Below are 6,852 nucleotides of genomic sequence, written 5' to 3'. Positions count from 1 at the left end.
AGTGGCTGACTGTATGAACTCAAAGAACAGTCATTAAAAGCCCAATATCAACTCAGAAGGAAATCTCTGGTGTAATTTCCCAGCACTCTTGCCTTTGCTGTGTGCTGTTTTTAGTGACTTAGATGAAAGCATAGAAAGTGTGCTTGTCAAATTTGCAGATCATATAAAACTAGGAAAAATATTTAAAACATTGGATGTCTGTCAGGATCTGAGATCTCAAAAGACTAAAAAGTTAGCTGAACCTAACAAAATGATTTTTAACAGAGAATATTTAAAGTCCTACAGTTAGGTCAAAAAAATTAGCTTCAAAGGTCAAGATGGATGAGGGGTGCTTAGACAACAGTTCATACGAAAATGGTCTTGGTGTTTCAGTGTACTCAAGATCAACGAATAGTGACAGCAATAAGGGCAGTGAGATGGTAAAGTGGATAGAGCACCGGCCCTGGATTCAGGAGGACCTGAGTTCAAGTCCTGCCTCAGACACATAACACTTACTAGCTGTGTGACCCTGGACAAGTCACTTAACCCCATTGCCTAGCCAAAAAAAAAATTAGTGACATCAATAATGATTAAGATGAATCAGTTTTGTTGTTGTTCAGTCATTTCAGTCGTGTCTGACTCTTTGTGATCCCATTTGGGGTTTTCTTGGCAGAGATACTGGAATGGTTTGCAATTTCCTTCTCTAGATCATTTTACAGATGAGGCCAACAGGGTTAAGTGACTTGCCCAGGATCACACAGCTAGGAAGTGTTTGAGGTCAGATTTGAACTCAGGAAGGTGAGTCTTACTGAGTCTTACCCAATGCTCTATGCACTATGGTGCCCCCTAGCCACTCTAGATGAATTGACAATAACAGCTAAAAAAGCTGATGTCCTAAGCTACCTGAAGACAGGCAGATGGCCCAGAATAAGGAAGTGCTGGTGTTCTCAATATGATCAGGACGCATCTGGAGTAGTGTATTCAGTTATGAGTGACATTCATAAGCTGGAGTGTATCCAGAGGAAGGTGACTAAGGTAGCTAGGGGACAATAGACTGTGCCACAGGAAAATCACTTAACAAATGGGAATATTTAGTCTGGAGAAGATTGATTCTCTAGAGTTCTGTAAGTAAGCTACAGGCAAATAGAGATCATTTTATTTCCTCTTTGCCTTTTGTTCAGGTTTTAGTCATGTCTGACTCTTCGTGACCCCTTTAGGGGTTTTCTTGGCAGAGACACTGGAGTGATTTGCTATTTCCTCTCCAGCTCATTTTACAGGTGGGAAAACTGAGGACAACAGGGTTAAGTGACTGGCCCAGGGTCTCATAGCTACTAAGTGTCTGAGGCTGGATTTGAACTCAGAATTATCAGTCTTCCCAACTCTAGGCCAGGCACTCTATGCACTATGGCGCCACCTAGCTGCCCCTTTTGTTTTAGATACTTTTGATTGTATTAAGGAAAGGTGCTTTTATTTCTATGATTTGAGTATATTTGAACATAACTGTTTTCTATGTTTTGTCAGAGACCTTTTCTATTTCTATTTAAAATTTTAATTTTTTTCAATCAACAAGCTTATAATTTTTCTCCTTTGCACTTCTTTCCCACAATTAAAAAAAAAAAAGACCAAACCCTTGTAACAAATGTGCCTGGTCAAGCAAAGCTGATTCATGTATTATTGACCATGGCCAAAAATAGATAGAGTGCATCACCTCTATCAGCAGGTAGCTACTATGCTTCCTCAATGGCCTTCTAGGTTCTAAGTCTATTGCTATGGTGTCAGTCAGTCAGTAAATGAGTATGTAATCATGTGATTTTTATTATTTTATTATTAATATAATTTATTATATTAATGTTGAGCTATCCTTGCATTCCTGCTATAAATCCAAATTGCTTATAGTGAAAATTAAACAAAACGTAGCTTCTTTGCTACCATTTAATATTTTTGCAACCGCATTCATTAATGCTTCTCTTTCTCTGGTTTAGCTTTGAGGGTCATATTTGTTTCATTTATGTATTTATGTATTTGTTTATTTATTTATTTATTTTTGGCTAGGCAATGGGGTTAAGTGACTTGCCCAGGGTCACACAGCTAGTAAGTATCACGTGTCTGCAGCCAGATTTGAACTCAGGTCCTCCTGACTTGGCCATATTTGTTTCATAGATGAATTAGGTAACGCACCTTCCTCCCCTTAGGTTATGAATATAGTACTGGAGTTATTTATTCTTTATGTGTTTTATAGAATTTACTTCCCTTCACTTTGGGATTTCACGTAAGGCTTCCTTGAATTCTCTTCTTAATATCAAATGGCTTAAATTCTCCATCTCCTATTTAATTAATCTGAATATTTTATGTTTTTATAAATTTCCATCTATTTCATTTAGGTTTTAAGTTTCTTGGCATATAATTGGGTATAAGAGGTTCTGATAAATTTATTTTCTTGAAGAGAAGACTTGGGAGGGAAGGTATTGAGAGGGGAGATGCAATAGAATTTAAAAGGCTGAAAGGGATCAGATTCATTCTATTTGGCCCCCAAGGCCAAAGCTAGGAGCAATGAAGTGAGTTTGCAGAAAGGCATATTTTGACTAAGGGAACTTTTCCTAACAATTGGGGCTGTCTGAAAGTAGAATGACCTGCCTTGGGAAAGAGTGGGATCTTCCTCATTGGAGGTATTCAAGAGAACAGTTGGTGGATCTTATCTTGGCTACTGTAGTCAGGCTTTCTGTTAGATGTTGCTTGGACTGAATGACCTCTCAGTTCTTTTCCAGTTCTGAAAATCTGTAGTTCAGAATTGTCTTCAAGCGTCTGAAGAGCTAGCAAGGAGGCTGAGGGACAAGCCTTGCTCTACTCAATCCCAAAATGAAGAACCACAAGCTAGATACAGAAAGACAGAATTCAGCTCAATATAAAAAAGAAAAAGCTTCCTAACGACTTCTTGTTGTTCAGTCATTTCTGTTGCGTCCGACTCTTTGTAACCCCATTTGGAGTTTTCTTGGCAGATAAACTGGAGTGATTTGCTATTTCTTTCTCCAGCTCATTTTACAAATGAAGAAACTGGGGTAAACAGTGTTAAGTGACTTGCCCAGGCTCAAACAGCTGGTAAATGTCTGAGGAAAGATTTGAATTCCGGCCTTCCTGATTTCAGGCTGGGCACTCTGTCCACTGCACTGCCTACTGCCCCTTCCTGATAACTGGAACCATCCAAATGTGGACTGGGCTTCTTGGAGAGCACTGTGTTCCCTACCACTGGAAGTCTTCAAAGCAAGGCTTGAAGGAATTTCCTCAAAGAAAAGACGCGAAGCAAGTTATTGGAAGAGCTAGACCTGGAAACCAGACCTCCGGCCCAGGGTTCTATCTCTTTTTTAAGTCACAGCAGACTGTTTCCCTCTTAAAGACGGTGGATACTATTGTAAGGGATAAACTGGACACACACACACACTTTTCCAGCAAATATTTGGGCTCTATCAAAGGTCAAATAGGCCCTGGGTTCAAAGCCTGTGCCAACAGAATTCAAACTGTCTTTGGTCCTGAGAAGTTGGAAAGCCTTGAAATACAGGCTTGATGATGCATTATGTGTCTGTCACCTGAGGCCAGCCTGGCTAAATTCAGAGTGGCCCATCACCCTTCTGAATGGCCAGCCACTTGGTGATTTTTCCAGTGATAGTAACTAAAAAAGTCTATTGCATAAGGCAGAGAGAATTTGCAATCTGCAATGGAGGAAGGAGTACCTACACTAGTGAAAATCAAAGAGCCTTGCAGTATTTGGCTCTTATTTCAAAAATGCTTCCTTTTGATTTACAGGCCATAAGTTTACCATGGGGATGGGGGTGGGAAGAGAGGGGAACAAGCATTTATTAGGCACCTACTATATGCCACATGCTATGCTAAGTGCTACACAAATGTATCTGTTTGCTCCTCACAACAACCTTGAGAAGTTGGTGCTATTATTATTCCCATCTTACAACCGAGAAAAGAGGTTAGGTGACTTATCCAAAGTCACATAGCTAGTAAGTGTTCTGAGGCCAGATAGAAATTCAGGTCTTCCTGACGGTACCCACTGAGCCACCTACCTGCCATTAATAGAAGACATATGGGATCAGTTCCATACATGGAATAGCCAAAGAACAGGGATCGGGCGGGGTTCACGTAGGCAGTAATAAATAATGTGCAGCCCTGACTCTAGGGGAGGAATCAAACAGTCCAGGGTGTGTGTATTTACAGTGGCAGTTGGGTATCCAGCCCAATTATTCCTGAGAAAGCCCAGGGCAGGTCCACTCCCCACTCTGTAGCATATCAGATGTAAGTTATCTACATCTGAGCCCTCTATGGATTGAAATAGTGCTGAACCATCTAGAGGAATGAGGGGGTAGCTTTGACCAAAGGAAAAAGACTCTGGGACTGGCCTCAGTTACTTTCACAATGAAAACAACCTTTAGACTTTTAGAAAACATTTTTACTTTCACTGTGGAATGAATGTCTCCATTGATTAGAGATCTTTATCAAGGGAGGCCAATAGAACTACTTGGAACTTTTAACCACACCCCATCAAAATCAACACTCCAAGAGTGTTAATAGATAATGTCAACTTGAAAGGAGTTCTCTGCTGGAGTTCTGAGAGCTCTGGCCTTGCCTCTATTTTTTTCAACACTTAAAACTCCAACAACTTAGATGAAGATAAAAACAAATATAGCTTAGGAGGTTCAGCCAATACATTAGGTGTCAGATTTCAGATCCAGAAATACTTCAACATAGTGGAAAAACTGGGCTGAGTTTTTTTAAAAAAAAAAGATGAAACTTAAATAGTGATAAATTCTACAGTTCAGAAAACCAACAGAACAACCATAGATTGGGAAAGACATGACTGGAATACAGTTTGGGGGATGAGGAGGGGGGACAAAAAACCTGGGATTCTAGAGTCCTCAAAATTCATCATGAGTCAGTGTTGTGGCATAGTAGCAAAAAAAAAAAAGCTAATATCACCATTGTTGTTGTTCAGTTGTTTCAGCTGTGTCATATGCCATGCTAAGTTTACACAAATGTTATCTGTTTGGTCCTCACAACAACCTTGTGAAGTTGGTGCTATTATTATCCCCATTTTACAACTGAGAAAAGAGGTTATGTGACTTGTCCAGAGTCACATAGCCAGTAAGTATTCTTACCCCCCATTTGGGGTTTTTTTGGCAAAGATATTGGAGTATTGCTATTTCTATTTCCTTCTCCAGTGCATTTTACAGATGGGAAAATTGAGGCAAGCAAACTGGGTGAAGTGACTTGCCCAGAGTCACACAGTTAGTAAGTTTCTGAAGCTAGATTTGAACTCAGGAAGATGAGTCTTCCTGATTCCAGGGCCAGCATTCTATTGACTGTGCCACCTCCTTGCCCCTAATGTCACCTTGAGTTATTTTTAATAGAATTTATTTTGTCAAGAATGGCAGAGGAGGTAGCCCTAGCCCAGGTCTGATTATAATTGGAATATTTACGTTTTGCTCTGGGTGCCATATTTTATAAGGGGCATTTCCAAAGCTATTTGGATCAAGAAGACGATAACCAGGAAGATGAGGAGACTGAAAGTCATGACATACAAGGACAGTCTATAAGAATTAAGGATATTTAATTCAGAGAAGATAAGGCTTGGAGGATGGGGTAATATAGTAGATGTCTTCATATATGAGACTGTCATATGATTGGGAGACTGGACTTATTTGGCTTTACTCCAAAGGCAAAACTAGGGCCAGTGGGTGGAAAGGTTCAGAGAGACAGATTTCAATTCTACAGAAAAGCATTCTACAAGTCAACGCCGTCTGACAATTTAACGTGCTGCTTGGATAGGTAGCGCCCATCTCTGAGCATGGTGCCTGGCACAGAGTAGGCAGTTAATAAATGTTGATTAAATGATTGATTGATTGGATTTGTTGTTAGGGAAAAGGACTTGCTGAGTGACCACTTCTCAAGGGATGTCGTGGTTGGTATTATTGTAATGGGCAGAAGGTTGACCTAGAAGACCTCTGAGTCCCTTCCAGCTTTGAGAGACTAGGATTCTGTAAAATTTGCTTCTCAGAGATGACGTGTCAGCCTGACAGCCCAATCCGGATTACTCTATATTAAACAGGGTGCCTAGAAATGAAGACTGGTCATTCTTTCCCCTGCAGCCTAGCAGGTGACTAAGACAGATGTTACTACCACCTAGTGGCAAAAAGCCCTACATGCACCACATGACACTACAGTCTCTTCCTCTCAATCATAGGCTTCAGATACGGAAGGAGCTTTAGAGATCAACTAATCTATTCCTTCAGGGGAATTGAGGCCCCAGGAGGTCACCCCCATTTTCTCATTGGGCCCAAATCCCAACTCTCTGAGGATAGGAATCTTAATATTTATTTTCACATAAAGAGACAATATTAGTGGAGAAGCTAAGGGTAAAACCAAGGTCTCCTGACTTATAGACTGGAGTCGTTTAAAAAAATGTTTTACTGAAAACATTGAACATCGATACAAGCAACTAAACTTACTTATATTTTTACTTTAAATGGATTAATATCAAAACATAAATCATCATAATTTTTGTGGTTATTCCTTCTAAATCAAAATCTTCGTTAGGAATTATTGTCTGGACTATTGCAACAACCTCCTAATTAGACCCCCTTCTTCAGGCCTCTTCCCTCTATCATCCATCCTCCATACAGTTGCCAAAGTGATTTTCCCAAAGTTCAGGCCTGACCACGAAGGACCATCATTTGAACTGTATCTGATCCTTTTAAAAATGTCTGTTCTACTGAAATTTTAGGATGTATATAATTTTTTTCTTTTTAAAATTAAATTACTTTTATCTTTAATGAAAATCCATTTTCTCTTAGTGCCCCACTTCCACTGAAAAAA

Source organism: Phascolarctos cinereus, unplaced genomic scaffold (genome assembly GCF_003287225.1).
Source record: "Phascolarctos cinereus isolate Bilbo 61053 unplaced genomic scaffold, phaCin_HiC Scaffold_2;HRSCAF=192, whole genome shotgun sequence".
NCBI lineage: Eukaryota > Metazoa > Chordata > Mammalia > Diprotodontia > Phascolarctidae > Phascolarctos > Phascolarctos cinereus.
This window is presented reverse-complemented; position numbering follows the sequence as displayed.